At 48.2% G+C, this 14,895-nt stretch overlaps 19 non-coding genes and 1 pseudogene across 19 annotated transcripts; all 20 read left to right on the top strand.

Annotated features, from left to right (window-relative positions):
• The first annotated feature begins 2,285 nt into the window (after nt 1-2,285).
• LOC126533975 (5S ribosomal RNA) lies at nt 2,286-2,404 on the top strand (annotated as a pseudogene).
• Nucleotides 2,405-2,920: 516 nt separating this feature from the next.
• LOC126534057 (5S ribosomal RNA) lies at nt 2,921-3,039 on the top strand. The gene has a single exon (XR_007600206.1). It is a non-coding gene; the product is annotated as a 5S ribosomal RNA (ribosomal RNA).
• A 515-nt stretch (nt 3,040-3,554) lies between these two features.
• On the top strand, nt 3,555-3,673 carry LOC126534062 (5S ribosomal RNA). The gene has a single exon (XR_007600211.1). It is a non-coding gene; the product is annotated as a 5S ribosomal RNA (ribosomal RNA).
• A 515-nt stretch (nt 3,674-4,188) lies between these two features.
• Nucleotides 4,189-4,307, top strand: LOC126534071 (5S ribosomal RNA). Its single transcript, XR_007600221.1, has one exon. It is a non-coding gene; the product is annotated as a 5S ribosomal RNA (ribosomal RNA).
• Nucleotides 4,308-4,823: 516 nt separating this feature from the next.
• Nucleotides 4,824-4,942, top strand: LOC126534080 (5S ribosomal RNA). Its single transcript, XR_007600226.1, has one exon. It is a non-coding gene; the product is annotated as a 5S ribosomal RNA (ribosomal RNA).
• Nucleotides 4,943-5,455: 513 nt separating this feature from the next.
• LOC126534087 (5S ribosomal RNA) lies at nt 5,456-5,574 on the top strand. The gene has a single exon (XR_007600229.1). It is a non-coding gene; the product is annotated as a 5S ribosomal RNA (ribosomal RNA).
• Nucleotides 5,575-6,089: 515 nt separating this feature from the next.
• LOC126534095 (5S ribosomal RNA) lies at nt 6,090-6,208 on the top strand. The gene has a single exon (XR_007600230.1). It is a non-coding gene; the product is annotated as a 5S ribosomal RNA (ribosomal RNA).
• Nucleotides 6,209-6,723: 515 nt separating this feature from the next.
• On the top strand, nt 6,724-6,842 carry LOC126534110 (5S ribosomal RNA). The gene has a single exon (XR_007600238.1). It is a non-coding gene; the product is annotated as a 5S ribosomal RNA (ribosomal RNA).
• A 515-nt stretch (nt 6,843-7,357) lies between these two features.
• On the top strand, nt 7,358-7,476 carry LOC126534116 (5S ribosomal RNA). Its single transcript, XR_007600239.1, has one exon. It is a non-coding gene; the product is annotated as a 5S ribosomal RNA (ribosomal RNA).
• A 520-nt stretch (nt 7,477-7,996) lies between these two features.
• LOC126534120 (5S ribosomal RNA) lies at nt 7,997-8,115 on the top strand. The gene has a single exon (XR_007600241.1). It is a non-coding gene; the product is annotated as a 5S ribosomal RNA (ribosomal RNA).
• Nucleotides 8,116-8,631: 516 nt separating this feature from the next.
• Nucleotides 8,632-8,750, top strand: LOC126534123 (5S ribosomal RNA). The gene has a single exon (XR_007600242.1). It is a non-coding gene; the product is annotated as a 5S ribosomal RNA (ribosomal RNA).
• Nucleotides 8,751-9,263: 513 nt separating this feature from the next.
• LOC126534126 (5S ribosomal RNA) lies at nt 9,264-9,382 on the top strand. Its single transcript, XR_007600243.1, has one exon. It is a non-coding gene; the product is annotated as a 5S ribosomal RNA (ribosomal RNA).
• A 516-nt stretch (nt 9,383-9,898) lies between these two features.
• Nucleotides 9,899-10,017, top strand: LOC126534131 (5S ribosomal RNA). The gene has a single exon (XR_007600249.1). It is a non-coding gene; the product is annotated as a 5S ribosomal RNA (ribosomal RNA).
• A 516-nt stretch (nt 10,018-10,533) lies between these two features.
• LOC126534140 (5S ribosomal RNA) lies at nt 10,534-10,652 on the top strand. Its single transcript, XR_007600253.1, has one exon. It is a non-coding gene; the product is annotated as a 5S ribosomal RNA (ribosomal RNA).
• Nucleotides 10,653-11,168: 516 nt separating this feature from the next.
• Nucleotides 11,169-11,287, top strand: LOC126534146 (5S ribosomal RNA). Its single transcript, XR_007600255.1, has one exon. It is a non-coding gene; the product is annotated as a 5S ribosomal RNA (ribosomal RNA).
• A 515-nt stretch (nt 11,288-11,802) lies between these two features.
• LOC126534151 (5S ribosomal RNA) lies at nt 11,803-11,921 on the top strand. The gene has a single exon (XR_007600256.1). It is a non-coding gene; the product is annotated as a 5S ribosomal RNA (ribosomal RNA).
• Nucleotides 11,922-12,436: 515 nt separating this feature from the next.
• On the top strand, nt 12,437-12,555 carry LOC126534153 (5S ribosomal RNA). Its single transcript, XR_007600257.1, has one exon. It is a non-coding gene; the product is annotated as a 5S ribosomal RNA (ribosomal RNA).
• Nucleotides 12,556-13,072: 517 nt separating this feature from the next.
• Nucleotides 13,073-13,191, top strand: LOC126533786 (5S ribosomal RNA). Its single transcript, XR_007600096.1, has one exon. It is a non-coding gene; the product is annotated as a 5S ribosomal RNA (ribosomal RNA).
• Nucleotides 13,192-13,708: 517 nt separating this feature from the next.
• Nucleotides 13,709-13,827, top strand: LOC126533872 (5S ribosomal RNA). The gene has a single exon (XR_007600125.1). It is a non-coding gene; the product is annotated as a 5S ribosomal RNA (ribosomal RNA).
• Nucleotides 13,828-14,340: 513 nt separating this feature from the next.
• On the top strand, nt 14,341-14,459 carry LOC126533808 (5S ribosomal RNA). The gene has a single exon (XR_007600103.1). It is a non-coding gene; the product is annotated as a 5S ribosomal RNA (ribosomal RNA).
• The last annotated feature ends 436 nt before the right edge of the window (nt 14,460-14,895 follow it).

Below are 14,895 nucleotides of genomic sequence, written 5' to 3'. Positions count from 1 at the left end.
ATGCGTTTACGGAATATTACAGGGAGCTCTTCAAGCGTAGAATACCGAGCAAGGCTGGGTATGAAAGCCATTTTCTAACCACTCTACCTAGGTTAGACGCCGAAGAAACAGATAGATTATCAGAAGATATCACAGCAAAGGAGATCGAAACGGCCATTGAAGACCTTAACCCTGGAAAATCGCCAGGACCTGATGGCCTAACAGCAGTATTTTACAAAGCCTTTTGCTCGAAGATAGCCATCTTATTAGAGCGTGTTTTTATGGAGGCGTATCAAAAAGGTCGTTTGCCACCGTCCTTTAAAAGGGCGTATACAGTCTTGATACCAAAAAGCGATGACGCAAATAAACTTAACAAAGTAACAGGCTACAGGCCAATTACGCTGACAAACGTAGATTATAAAGTTTTAATGAAGATATTTGCGCGGAGACTACAAGGGGTTATTGGTGCTATAGTAGGACCGCATCAGACCTGCGGTATAAGAGGGAGGTCTATATTTACTAATATCCATGTGGCTCGCAGCATTCTTGAAACTTGTGATGCAGATTTTAGGAAAGTCGCTATGTTACAAATTGATCTAGAAAAGGCGTTTGACAGAGTATGTCACAATCTCCTGTTTACAATTCTTGGCTATGTCGGTGTTGGATCACGGATAACAGAGGGAGTTAAAATGGCATACAGTAATTGTACAACTAACCTCATTGTCAACCATAAGCTAACTGAAAGGATTGAAGTGCGTTCCTCTGTACGTCAGGGGTGCCCCCTGTCACCTCTTTTGTTCGCAATATATCTAGAGGCTCTCTGTAAAAGAATTATTGATAGTCCGGACGTGCGAGGATTCAGCTTGGAAGGATGTGAGGTACGTTTATTAGCTTACGCTGATGATGTTGTTGTTTTCTGTGACGATAAGGAGAGCGTTCGAGCTACCATGACAATTATGCGTGAGTTTTGTGACATGACGGACAGCAATATAAACCTGAATAAGTGTGTCGGCTTGTGGCACGGCCGGTGGCAAACAACGCCGCGTGTTTTTGAAGGTATGCAGTGGAAGCTCACGCCTGGGATTTACCTTGGTGTACCATTAGGCACACATCGAGACACTAAAGACTTATGGAATGGCAAAGTCCAGGAATTAAAAGCTCAAACTGATAAGTGGGCCGGACGTGACCTCTCTATATTTGCACGTGCGGCTATCTGCAGAATCTTCTTGGTGAGCAAGCTGTGGTATCTCATGCAAGTCCTGAGTTGTTCCCGATTCAACCTCAAGAAATTCCATAGAGTATTTGCTGTTTTTGTGTGGCAGTCTGAATATGAAAGAACAAGCAGGAACAACTTGTTTCGCAAGTTGGGTCAGGGGGGCTTGTCATTACCAAATTTATACTTAAAGCAACTGATTTCTAGATTTTTGTTCTTACGAGACACGACAAATCCTTTCTTACGAACAGTTATTCAAGTCCGATTGAGCAATGTCTTACCTAACTTTGTTGTCTCGATGAGGGAGGGTGGGTGTTACGCAACGAGTAAATTTTTACGTGAGGTGGTCGTAGCATTTAGATTTTTAAACCACCACTTTTCCATAGAATATTTGGCTGCAGTCAGTCGTAAGCGGATAAGCTCGGATTTAATAGATATTATGTTCCCAGAACCATTATACCGATTAATGTACCGCGAAGGCCAAGGGAAAGATGTCCTAAAACGTGTGAAACGAATGATTGTACCAGGGGGAGTGAAAACATTCTTTTTTAAACTACATACTAATACCTTGCCTGTAAAAACATGGCTAGAAGAAAGAGGGGACTATTTACCATGGGGGACTAACTGTTTGATTTGCAAGAAACCAGAAACTATAGAACACGTTTTTCTGGACTGTTGGAGTGCGGTCTTCTTTTGGGATATTATGCAAAGAACTATTAAAAAAGAATTGCCGTTAACAGCGCATGGTATCCGTTACCTGTCCACAGTGCAAGACAGTACACCTTATGACATGTTCTTTCTTCTCGGCCTTCATAGTATCTGGAGAAACCGCATGGCTGTAAGGAATTGTGATATAAATGTGAGAACAGTAAACTCGTATTTTGCTGAGAATGTCAGTAAACTGCGGGAAGTTTTTCAGAAGTTAGCGTATGACGATGATCTGTTGTCATTGATGGATGCCCTTGCCAAAATGAAAGTTTTGTAATCTCAACCGCAAGCTTCAAGCGCAGCGGTGGGAAAGTGAATATTGTCAGATGGTGGGAGCAGTATGTATTGATGTATTTGTTGATTGTCTGGAAATAAAGAAAAAAAAAAAATCGGCCATACCATGCTGAATACGCCGGTTCTCGTCCGATCCCCGAAGCTAAGCAGCATTGGGCTCGGTCAGTACTTGGGAGGGAGACCACCTGGGAACACCGAGTGCTGATGGCACCCTTCTTTTTGCTTTTTTTTTTTTATTGCGTGCTTCTGTGACTTAATTTTTTTTCTTTTTTTTACACTCACGTGTGGTTGGTTTTATTTACTGTTACGTTCAACTGGCGCAGCCTACTGGTAGAGCCAACGTCGAAGTGCAAAAACAATATGCAAGCCGCTAGGCGATTGTACGCGCAGTGACGGTGGTAACCGGTATAAGTAATGGTGCAAAATTTAGTCGCACAAACTGCTAACCGTTTACCTATTACACCCGTATCCAGCTCAGTGACAATCAATAACTTGGCTCATTACTAGCGCCAAACGTGGGCTGCAGCGGACGCACATCGTTGCGCTCGTCCTCTTGTTTTATTGCGAGCTCGACTCGGCAGCGACTAACCACAACAAACGGAGCAATCCACGTACACGACGTGTGCCTGTACTGTCAACGGAAAGACAGTGCCGCGTGCGTGCTGTAGCAATACGTTGCGAATGCACATAGCACGATACAGGTGCAGTCGTAAACATAGCATCCCTGCCATCGGCCATACCATGCTGAATACGCCGGTTCTCGTCCGATCCCCGAAGCTAAGCAGCATTGGGCTCGGTCAGTACTTGGGAGGGAGACCACCTGGGAACACCGAGTGCTGATGGCACCCTTCTTTTTGCTTTTTTTTTTTATTGCGTGCTTCTGTGACTTAATTTTTTTTCTTTTTTTTACACTCACGTGTGGTTGGTTTTATTTACTGTTACGTTCAACTGGCGCAGCCTACTGGTAGAGCCAACGTCGACGTGCAAAAACAATATGCAAGCCGCTAGGCGATTGTACGCGCAGTGACGGTGGTAACCGGTATAAGTAATGGTGCAAAATTTAGTCGCACAAACTGCTAACCGTTTACCTATTACACCCGTATCCAGCTCAGTGACAATCAATAACTTGGCTCATTACTAGCGCCAAACGTGGGCTGCAGCGGACGCACATCGTTGCGCTCGTCCTCTTGTTTTATTGCGAGCTCGACTCGGCAGCGACTAACCACAACAAACGGAGCAATCCACGTACACGACGTGTGCCTGTACTGTCAACGGAAAGACAGTGCCGCGTGCGTGCTGTAGCAATACGTTGCGAATGCACATAGCACGATACAGGTGCAGTCGTAAACATAGCATCCCTGCCATCGGCCATACCATGCTGAATACGCCGGTTCTCGTCCGATCCCCGAAGCTAAGCAGCATTGGGCTCGGTCAGTACTTGGGAGGGAGACCACCTGGGAACACCGAGTGCTGATGGCACCCTTCTTTTTGCTTTTTTTTTTTATTGCGTGCTTCTGTGACTTAATTTTTTTTCTTTTTTTTACACTCACGTGTGGTTGGTTTTATTTACTGTTACGTTCAACTGGCGCAGCCTACTGGTAGAGCCAACGTCGAAGTGCAAAAACAATATGCAAGCCGCTAGGCGATTGTACGTGCAGTGACGGTGGTAACCGGTATAAGTAATGGTGCAAAATTTAGTCGCACAAACTCCTAACCGTTTATCTATTACACCCGTATCCAGCTCAGTGACAATCAATAACTTGGCTCATTACTAGCGCCAAACGTGGGCTGCAGCGGACGCACATCGTTGCGCTCGTCCTCTTGTTTTATTGCGAGCTCGACTCGGCAGCGACTAACCACAACAAACGGAGCAATCCACGTACACGACGTGTGCCTGTACTGTCAACGGAAAGACAGTGCCGCGTGCGTGCTGTAGCAATACGTTGCGAATGCACATAGCACGATACAGGTGCAGTCGTAAACATAGCATCCCTGCCATCGGCCATACCATGCTGAATACGCCGGTTCTCGTCCGATCCCCGAAGCTAAGCAGCATTGGGCTCGGTCAGTACTTGGGAGGGAGACCACCTGGGAACACCGAGTGCTGATGGCACCCTTCTTTTTGCTTTTTTTTTTTTATTGCGTGCTTCTGTGACTTAATTTTTTTTCTTTTTTTTACACTCACGTGTGGTTGGTTTTATTTACTGTTACGTTCAACTGGCGCAGCCTACTGGTAGAGCCAACGTCGAAGTGCAAAAACAATATGCAAGCCGCTAGGCGATTGTACGCGCAGTGACGGTGGTAACCGGTATAAGTAATGGTGCAAAATTTAGTCGCACAAACTGCTAACCGTTTACCTATTACACCCGTATCCAGCTCAGTGACAATCAATAACTTGGCTCATTACTAGCGCCAAACGTGGGCTGCAGCGGACGCACATCGTTGCGCTCGTCCTCTTGTTTTATTGCGAGCTCGACTCGGCAGCGACTAACCACAACAAACGGAGCAATCCACGTACACGACGTGTGCCTGTACTGTCAACGGAAAGACAGTGCCGCGTGCGTGCTGTAGCAATACGTTGCGAATGCACATAGCACGATACAGGTGCAGTCGTAAACATAGCATCCCTGCCATCGGCCATACCATGCTGAATACGCCGGTTCTCGTCCGATCCCCGAAGCTAAGCAGCATTGGGCTCGGTCAGTACTTGGGAGGGAGACCACCTGGGAACACCGAGTGCTGATGGCACCCTTCTTTTTGCTTTTTTTTTATTGCGTGCTTCTGTGACTTAATTTTTTTTCTTTTTTTTACACTCACGTGTGGTTGGTTTTATTTACTGTTACGTTCAACTGGCGCAGCCTACTGGTAGAGCCAACGTCGAAGTGCAAAAACAATATGCAAGCCGCTAGGCGATTGTACGCGCAGTGACGGTGGTAACCGGTATAAGTAATGGTGCAAAATTTAGTCGCACAAACTGCTAACCGTTTACCTATTACACCCGTATCCAGCTCAGTGACAATCAATAACTTGGCTCATTACTAGCGCCAAACGTGGGCTGCAGCGGACGCACATCGTTGCGCTCGTCCTCTTGTTTTATTGCGAGCTCGACTCGGCAGCGACTAACCACAACAAACGGAGCAATCCACGTACACGACGTGTGCCTGTACTGTCAACGGAAAGACAGTGCCGCGTGCGTGCTGTAGCAATACGTTGCGAATGCACATAGCACGATACAGGTGCAGTCGTAAACATAGCATCCCTGCCATCGGCCATACCATGCTGAATACGCCGGTTCTCGTCCGATCCCCGAAGCTAAGCAGCATTGGGCTCGGTCAGTACTTGGGAGGGAGACCACCTGGGAACACCGAGTGCTGATGGCACCCTTCTTTTTGCTTTTTTTTTTTATTGCGTGCTTCTGTGACTTAATTTTTTTTCTTTTTTTTACACTCACGTGTGGTTGGTTTTATTTACTGTTACGTTCAACTGGCGCAGCCTACTGGTAGAGCCAACGTCGAAGTGCAAAAACAATATGCAAGCCGCTAGGCGATTGTACGCGCAGTGACGGTGGTAACCGGTATAAGTAATGGTGCAAAATTTAGTCGCACAAACTGCTAACCGTTTACCTATTACACCCGTATCCAGCTCAGTGACAATCAATAACTTGGCTCATTACTAGCGCCAAACGTGGGCTGCAGCGGACGCACATCGTTGCGCTCGTCCTCTTGTTTTATTGCGAGCTCGACTCGGCAGCGACTAACCACAACAAACGGAGCAATCCACGTACACGACGTGTGCCTGTACTGTCAACGGAAAGACAGTGCCGCGTGCGTGCTGTAGCAATACGTTGCGAATGCACATAGCACGATACAGGTGCAGTCGTAAACATAGCATCCCTGCCATCGGCCATACCATGCTGAATACGCCGGTTCTCGTCCGATCCCCGAAGCTAAGCAGCATTGGGCTCGGTCAGTACTTGGGAGGGAGACCACCTGGGAACACCGAGTGCTGATGGCACCCTTCTTTTTGCTTTTTTTTTTTATTGCGTGCTTCTGTGACTTAATTTTTTTTCTTTTTTTTACACTCACGTGTGGTTGGTTTTATTTACTGTTACGTTCAACTGGCGCAGCCTACTGGTAGAGCCAACGTCGAAGTGCAAAAACAATATGCAAGCCGCTAGGCGATTGTACGCGCAGTGACGGTGGTAACCGGTATAAGTAATGGTGCAAAATTTAGTCGCACAAACTGCTAACCGTTTACCTATTACACCCGTATCCAGCTCAGTGACAATCAATAACTTGGCTCATTACTAGCGCCAAACGTGGGCTGCAGCGGACGCACATCGTTGCGCTCGTCCTCTTGTTTTATTGCGAGCTCGACTCGGCAGCGACTAACCACAACAAACGGAGCAATCCACGTACACGACGTGTGCCTGTACTGTCAACGGAAAGACAGTGCCGCGTGCGTGCTGTAGCAATACGTTGCGAATGCACATAGCACGATACAGGTGCAGTCGTAAACATAGCATCCCTGCCATCGGCCATACCATGCTGAATACGCCGGTTCTCGTCCGATCCCCGAAGCTAAGCAGCATTGGGCTCGGTCAGTACTTGGGAGGGAGACCACCTGGGAACACCGAGTGCTGATGGCACCCTTCTTTTTGCTTTTTTTTTTTATTGCGTGCTTCTGTGACTTAATTTTTTTTCTTTTTTTTACACTCACGTGTGGTTGGTTTTATTTACTGTTACGTTCAACTGGCGCAGCCTACTGGTAGAGCCAACGTCGAAGTGCAAAAACAATATGCAAGCCGCTAGGCGATTGTACGCGCAGTGACGGTGGTAACCGGTATAAGTAATGGTGCAAAATTTAGTCGCACAAACTGCTAACCGTTTACCTATTACACCCGTATCCAGCTCAGTGACAATCAATAACTTGGCTCATTACTAGCGCCAAACGTGGGCTGCAGCGGACGCACATCGTTGCGCTCGTCCTCTTGTTTTATTGCGAGCTCGACTCGGCAGCGACTAACCACAACAAACGGAGCAATCCACGTACACGACGTGTGCCTGTACTGTCAACGGAAAGACAGTGCCGCGTGCGTGCTGTAGCAATACGTTGCGAATGCACATAGCACGATACAGGTGCAGTCGTAAACATAGCATCCCTGCCATCGGCCATACCATGCTGAATACGCCGGTTCTCGTCCGATCCCCGAAGCTAAGCAGCATTGGGCTCGGTCAGTACTTGGGAGGGAGACCACCTGGGAACACCGAGTGCTGATGGCACGTACCCTTCTTTTTGCTTTTTTTTTTTATTGCGTGCTTCTGTGGCTTATTTTTTTTTTCTTTTTTTTACACTCACGTGTGGTTGGTTTTATTTACTGTTACGTTCAACTGGCGCAGCCTACTGGTAGAGCCAACGTCGAAGTGCAAAAACAATATGCAAGCCGCTAGGCGATTGTACGCGCAGTGACGGTGGTAACCGGTATAAGTAATGGTGCAAAATTTAGTCGCACAAACTGCTAACCGTTTACCTATTACACCCGTATCCAGCTCAGTGACAATCAATAACTTGGCTCATTACTAGCGCCAAACGTGGGCTGCAGCGGACGCACATCGTTGCGCTCGTCCTCTTGTTTTATTGCGAGCTCGACTCGGCAGTGACTAACCACAACAAACGGAGCAATCCACGTACACGACGTGTGCCTGTACTGTCAACGGAAAGACAGTGCCGCGTGCGTGCTGTAGCAATACGTTGCGAATGCACATAGCACGATACAGGTGCAGTCGTAAACATAGCATCCCTGCCATCGGCCATACCATGCTGAATACGCCGGTTCTCGTCCGATCCCCGAAGCTAAGCAGCATTGGGCTCGGTCAGTACTTGGGAGGGAGACCACCTGGGAACACCGAGTGCTGATGGCACCCTTCTTTTTGCTTTTTTTTTTTTATTGCGTGCTTCTGTGACTTAATTTTTTTTCTTTTTTTTACACTCACGTGTGGTTGGTTTTATTTACTGTTACGTTCAACTGGCGCAGCCTACTGGTAGAGCCAACGTCGAAGTGCAAAAACAATATGCAAGCCGCTAGGCGATTGTACGCGCAGTGACGGTGGTAACCGGTATAAGTAATGGTGCAAAATTTAGTCGCACAAACTGCTAACCGTTTACCTATTACACCCGTATCCAGCTCAGTGACAATCAATAACTTGGCTCATTACTAGCGCCAAACGTGGGCTGCAGCGGACGCACATCGTTGCGCTCGTCCTCTTGTTTTATTGCGCGCTCGACTCGGCAGCGACTAACCACAACAAACGGAGCAATCCACGTACACGACGTGTGCCTGTACTGTCAACGGAAAGACAGTGCCGCGTGCGTGCTGTAGCAATACGTTGCGAATGCACATAGCACGATACAGGTGCAGTCGTAAACATAGCATCCCTGCCATCGGCCATACCATGCTGAATACGCCGGTTCTCGTCCGATCCCCGAAGCTAAGCAGCATTGGGCTCGGTCAGTACTTGGGAGGGAGACCACCTGGGAACACCGAGTGCTGATGGCACCCTTCTTTTTGCTTTTTTTTTATTGCGTGCTTCTGTGACTTAATTTTTTTTCTTTTTTTTACACTCACGTGTGGTTGGTTTTATTTACTGTTACGTTCAACTGGCGCAGCCTACTGGTAGAGCCAACGTCGAAGTGCAAAAACAATATGCAAGCCGCTAGGCGATTGTACGCGCAGTGACGGTGGTAACCGGTATAAGTAATGGTGCAAAATTTAGTCGCACAAACTGCTAACCGTTTACCTATTACACCCGTATCCAGCTCAGTGACAATCAATAACTTGGCTCATTACTAGCGCCAAACGTGGGCTGCAGCGGACGCACATCGTTGCGCTCGTCCTCTTGTTTTATTGCGAGCTCGACTCGGCAGCGACTAACCACAACAAACGGAGCAATCCACGTACACGACGTGTGCCTGTACTGTCAACGGAAAGACAGTGCCGCGTGCGTGCTGTAGCAATACGTTGCGAATGCACATAGCACGATACAGGTGCAGTCGTAAACATAGCATCCCTGCCATCGGCCATACCATGCTGAATACGCCGGTTCTCGTCCGATCCCCGAAGCTAAGCAGCATTGGGCTCGGTCAGTACTTGGGAGGGAGACCACCTGGGAACACCGAGTGCTGATGGCACCCTTCTTTTTGCTTTTTTTTTTTTATTGCGTGCTTCTGTGACTTAATTTTTTTTCTTTTTTTTACACTCACGTGTGGTTGGTTTTATTTACTGTTACGTTCAACTGGCGCAGCCTACTGGTAGAGCCAACGTCGAAGTGCAAAAACAATATGCAAGCCGCTAGGCGATTGTACGCGCAGTGACGGTGGTAACCGGTATAAGTAATGGTGCAAAATTTAGTCGCACAAACTGCTAACCGTTTACCTATTACACCCGTATCCAGCTCAGTGACAATCAATAACTTGGCTCATTACTAGCGCCAAACGTGGGCTGCAGCGGACGCACATCGTTGCGCTCGTCCTCTTGTTTTATTGCGAGCTCGACTCGGCAGCGACTAACCACAACAAACGGAGCAATCCACGTACACGACGTGTGCCTGTACTGTCAACGGAAAGACAGTGCCGCGTGCGTGCTGTAGCAATACGTTGCGAATGCACATAGCACGATACAGGTGCAGTCGTAAACATAGCATCCCTGCCATCGGCCATACCATGCTGAATACGCCGGTTCTCGTCCGATCCCCGAAGCTAAGCAGCATTGGGCTCGGTCAGTACTTGGGAGGGAGACCACCTGGGAACACCGAGTGCTGATGGCACCCTTCTTTTTGCTTTTTTTTTTTTATTGCGTGCTTCTGTGACTTAATTTTTTTTCTTTTTTTTACACTCACGTGTGGTTGGTTTTATTTACTGTTACGTTCAACTGGCGCAGCCTACTGGTAGAGCCAACGTCGAAGTGCAAAAACAATATGCAAGCCGCTAGGCGATTGTACGCGCAGTGACGGTGGTAACCGGTATAAGTAATGGTGCAAAATTTAGTCACACAAACTGCTAACCGTTTACCTATTACACCCGTATCCAGCTCAGTGACAATCAATAACTTGGCTCATTACTAGCGCCAAACGTGGGCTGCAGCGGACGCACATCGTTGCGCTCGTCCTCTTGTTTTATTGCGAGCTCGACTCGGCAGCGACTAACCACAACAAACGGAGCAATCCACGTACACGACGTGTGCCTGTACTGTCAACGGAAAGACAGTGCCGCGTGCGTGCTGTAGCAATACGTTGCGAATGCACATAGCACGATACAGGTGCAGTCGTAAACATAGCATCCCTGCCATCGGCCATACCATGCTGAATACGCCGGTTCTCGTCCGATCCCCGAAGCTAAGCAGCATTGGGCTCGGTCAGTACTTGGGAGGGAGACCACCTGGGAACACCGAGTGCTGATGGCACCCTTCTTTTTGCTTTTTTTTTTTTATTGCGTGCTTCTGTGACTTAATTTTTTTTCTTTTTTTTACACTCACGTGTGGTTGGTTTTATTTACTGTTACGTTCAACTGGCGCAGCCTACTGGTAGAGCCAACGTCGAAGTGCAAAAACAATATGCAAGCCGCTAGGCGATTGTACGCGCAGTGACGGTGGTAACCGGTATAAGTAATGGTGCAAAATTTAGTCGCACAAACTGCTAACCGTTTACCTATTACACCCGTATCCAGCTCAGTGACAATCAATAACTTGGCTCATTACTAGCGCCAAACGTGGGCTGCAGCGGACGCACATCGTTGCGCTCGTCCTCTTGTTTTATTGCGAGCTCGACTCGGCAGCGACTAACCACAACAAACGGAGCAATCCACGTACACGACGTGTGCCTGTACTGTCAACGGAAAGACAGTGCCGCGTGCGTGCTGTAGCAATACGTTGCGAATGCACATAGCACGATACAGGTGCAGTCGTAAACATAGCATCCCTGCCATCGGCCATACCATGCTGAATACGCCGGTTCTCGTCCGATCCCCGAAGCTAAGCAGCATTGGGCTCGGTCAGTACTTGGGAGGGAGACCACCTGGGAACACCGAGTGCTGATGGCACCCTTCTTTTTGCTTTTTTTTTTTATTGCGTGCTTCTGTGACTTAATTTTTTTTCTTTTTTTTACACTCACGTGTGGTTGGTTTTATTTACTGTTACGTTCAACTGGCGCAGCCTACTGGTAGAGCCAACGTCGAAGTGCAAAAACAATATGCAAGCCGCTAGGCGATTGTACGCGCAGTGACGGTGGTAACCGGTATAAGTAATGGTGCAAAATTTAGTCGCACAAACTGCTAACCGTTTACCTATTACACCCGTATCCAGCTCAGTGACAATCAATAACTTGGCTCATTACTAGCGCCAAACGTGGGCTGCAGCGGACGCACATCGTTGCGCTCGTCCTCTTGTTTTATTGCGAGCTCGACTCGGCAGCGACTAACCACAACAAACGGAGCAATCCACGTACACGACGTGTGCCTGTACTGTCAACGGAAAGACAGTGCCGCGTGCGTGCTGTAGCAATACTTTGCGAATGCACATAGCACGATACAGGTGCAGTCGTAAACATAGCATCCCTGCCATCGGCCATACCATGCTGAATACGCCGGTTCTCGTCCGATCCCCGAAGCTAAGCAGCATTGGGCTCGGTCAGTACTTGGGAGGGAGACCACCTGGGAACACCGAGTGCTGATGGCACCCTTCTTTTTGCTTTTTTTTTTTATTGCGTGCTTCTGTGACTTAATTTTTTTTCTTTTTTTTACACTCACGTGTGGTTGGTTTTATTTACTGTTACGTTCAACTGGCGCAGCCTACTGGTAGAGCCAACGTCGAAGTGCAAAAACAATATGCAAGCCGCTAGGCGATTGTACGCGCAGTGACGGTGGTAACCGGTATAAGTAATGGTGCAAAATTTAGTCGCACAAACTGCTAACCGTTTACCTATTACACCCGTATCCAGCTCAGTGACAATCAATAACTTGGCTCATTACTAGCGCCAAACGTGGGCTGCAGCGGACGCACATCGTTGCGCTCGTCCTCTTGTTTTATTGCGAGCTCGACTCGGCAGCGACTAACCACAACAAACGGAGCAATCCACGTACACGACGTGTGCCTGTACTGTCAACGGAAAGACAGTGCCGCGTGCGTGCTGTAGCAATACGTTGCGAATGCACATAGCACGATACAGGTGCAGTCGTAAACATAGCATCCCTGCCATCGGCCATACCATGCTGAATACGCCGGTTCTCGTCCGATCCCCGAAGCTAAGCAGCATTGGGCTCGGTCAGTACTTGGGAGGGAGACCACCTGGGAACACCGAGTGCTGATGGCACCCTTCTTTTTGCTTTTTTTTTTTTATTGCGTGCTTCTGTGACTTAATTTTTTTTTCTTTTTTTTACACTCACGTGTGGTTGGTTTTATTTACTGTTACGTTCAACTGGCGCAGCCTACTGGTAGAGCCAACGTCGAAGTGCAAAAACAATATGCAAGCCGCTAGGCGATTGTACGCGCAGTGACGGTGGTAACCGGTATAAGTAATGGTGCAAAATTTAGTCGCACAAACTGCTAACCGTTTACCTATTACACCCGTATCCAGCTCAGTGACAATCAATAACTTGGCTCATTACTAGCGCCAAACGTGGGCTGCAGCGGACGCACATCGTTGCGCTCGTCCTCTTGTTTTATTGCGAGCTCGACTCGGCAGCGACTAACCACAACAAACGGAGCAATCCACGTACACGACGTGTGCCTGTACTGTCAACGGAAAGACAGTGCCGCGTGCGTGCTGTAGCAATACGTTGCGAATGCACATAGCACGATACAGGTGCAGTCGTAAACATAGCATCCCTGCCATCGGCCATACCATGCTGAATACGCCGGTTCTCGTCCGATCCCCGAAGCTAAGCAGCATTGGGCTCGGTCAGTACTTGGAAGGGAGACCACCTGGGAACACCGAGTGCTGATGGCACCCTTCTTTTTGCTTTTTTTTTTTTATTGCGTGCTTCTGTGACTTAATTTTTTTTCTTTTTTTTTACACTCACGTGTGGTTGGTTTTATTTACTGTTACGTTGAACTGGCGCAGCCTACTGGTAGAGCCAACGTCGAAGTGCAAAAACAATATGCAAGCCGCTAGGCGATTGTACGCGCAGTGACGGTGGTAACCGGTATAAGTAATGGTGCAAAATTTAGTCGCACAAACTGCTAACCGTTTACCTATTACACCCGTATCCAGCTCAGTGACAATCAATAACTTGGCTCATTACTAGCGCCAAACGTGGGCTGCAGCGGACGCACATCGTTGCGCTCGTCCTCTTGTTTTATTGCGAGCTCGACTCGGCAGCGACTAACCACAACAAACGGAGCAATCCACGTACACGACGTGTGCCTGTACTGTCAACGGAAAGACAGTGCCGCGTGCGTGCTGTAGCAATACGTTGCGAATGCACATAGCACGATACAGGTGCAGTCGTAAACATAGCATCCCTGCCATCGGCCATACCATGCTGAATACGCTGGTTCTCGTCCGATCCCCGAAGCTAAGCAGCATTGGGCTCGGTCAGTACTTGGGAGGGAGACCACCTGGGAACACCGAGTGCTGATGGCGCCCTTCTTTTTGCTTTTTTTTTATTGCGTGCTTCTGTGACTTAATTTTTTTTCTTTTTTTTACACTCACGTGTGGTTGGTTTTATTTACTGTTACGTTGAACTGGCGCAGCCTACTGGTAGAGCCAACGTCGAAGTGCAAAAACAATATGCAAGCCGCTAGGCGATTGTACGCGCAGTGACGGTGGTAACCGGTATAAGTAATGGTGCAAAATTTAGTCGCACAAACTGCTAACCGTTTACCTATTACACCCGTATCCAGCTCAGTGACAATCAATAACTTGGCTCATTACTAGCGCCAAACGTGGGCTGCAGCGGACGCACATCGTTGCGCTCGTCCTCTTGTTTTATTGCGAGCTCGACTCGGCAGCGACTAACCACAACAAACGGAGCAATCCACGTACACGACGTGTGCCTGTACTGTCAACGGAAAGACAGTGCCGCGTGCGTGCTGTAGCAATACGTTGCGAATGCACATAGCACGATACAGGTGCAGTCGTAAACATAGCATCCCTGCCATCGGCCATACCATGCTGAATACGCCGGTTCTCGTCCGATCCCCGAAGCTAAGCAGCATTGGGCTCGGTCAGTACTTGGGAGGGAGACCACGTGGGAACACCGAGTGCTGATGGCACCCTTCTTTTTGCTTTTTTTTTTTTATTGCGTGCTTCTGTGACTTAATTTTTTTTCTTTTTTTTACACTCACGTGTGGTTGGTTTTATTTACTGTTACGTTCAACTGGCGCAGCCTACTGGTAGAGCCAACGTCGAAGTGCAAAAACAATATGCAAGCCGCTAGGCGATTGTACGCGCAGTGACGGTGGTAACCGGTATAAGTAATGGTGCAAAATTTAGTCGCACAAACTGCTAACCGTTTACCTATTACACCCGTATCCAGCTCAGTGACAATCAATAACTTGGCTCATTACTAGCGCCAAACGTGGGCTGCAGCGGACGCACATCGTTGCGCTCGTCCTCTTGTTTTATTGCGAGCTCGACTCGGCAGCGACTAACCACAACAAACGGAGCAATCCACGTACACGACGTGTGCCTGTACTGTCAACGGAAAGA

This window comes from Dermacentor andersoni, chromosome 4 (assembly GCF_023375885.2).
Source record: "Dermacentor andersoni chromosome 4, qqDerAnde1_hic_scaffold, whole genome shotgun sequence".
In the NCBI taxonomy this organism is placed as follows: domain Eukaryota; kingdom Metazoa; phylum Arthropoda; class Arachnida; order Ixodida; family Ixodidae; genus Dermacentor; species Dermacentor andersoni.
This window is presented reverse-complemented; position numbering and strand designations above follow the sequence as displayed.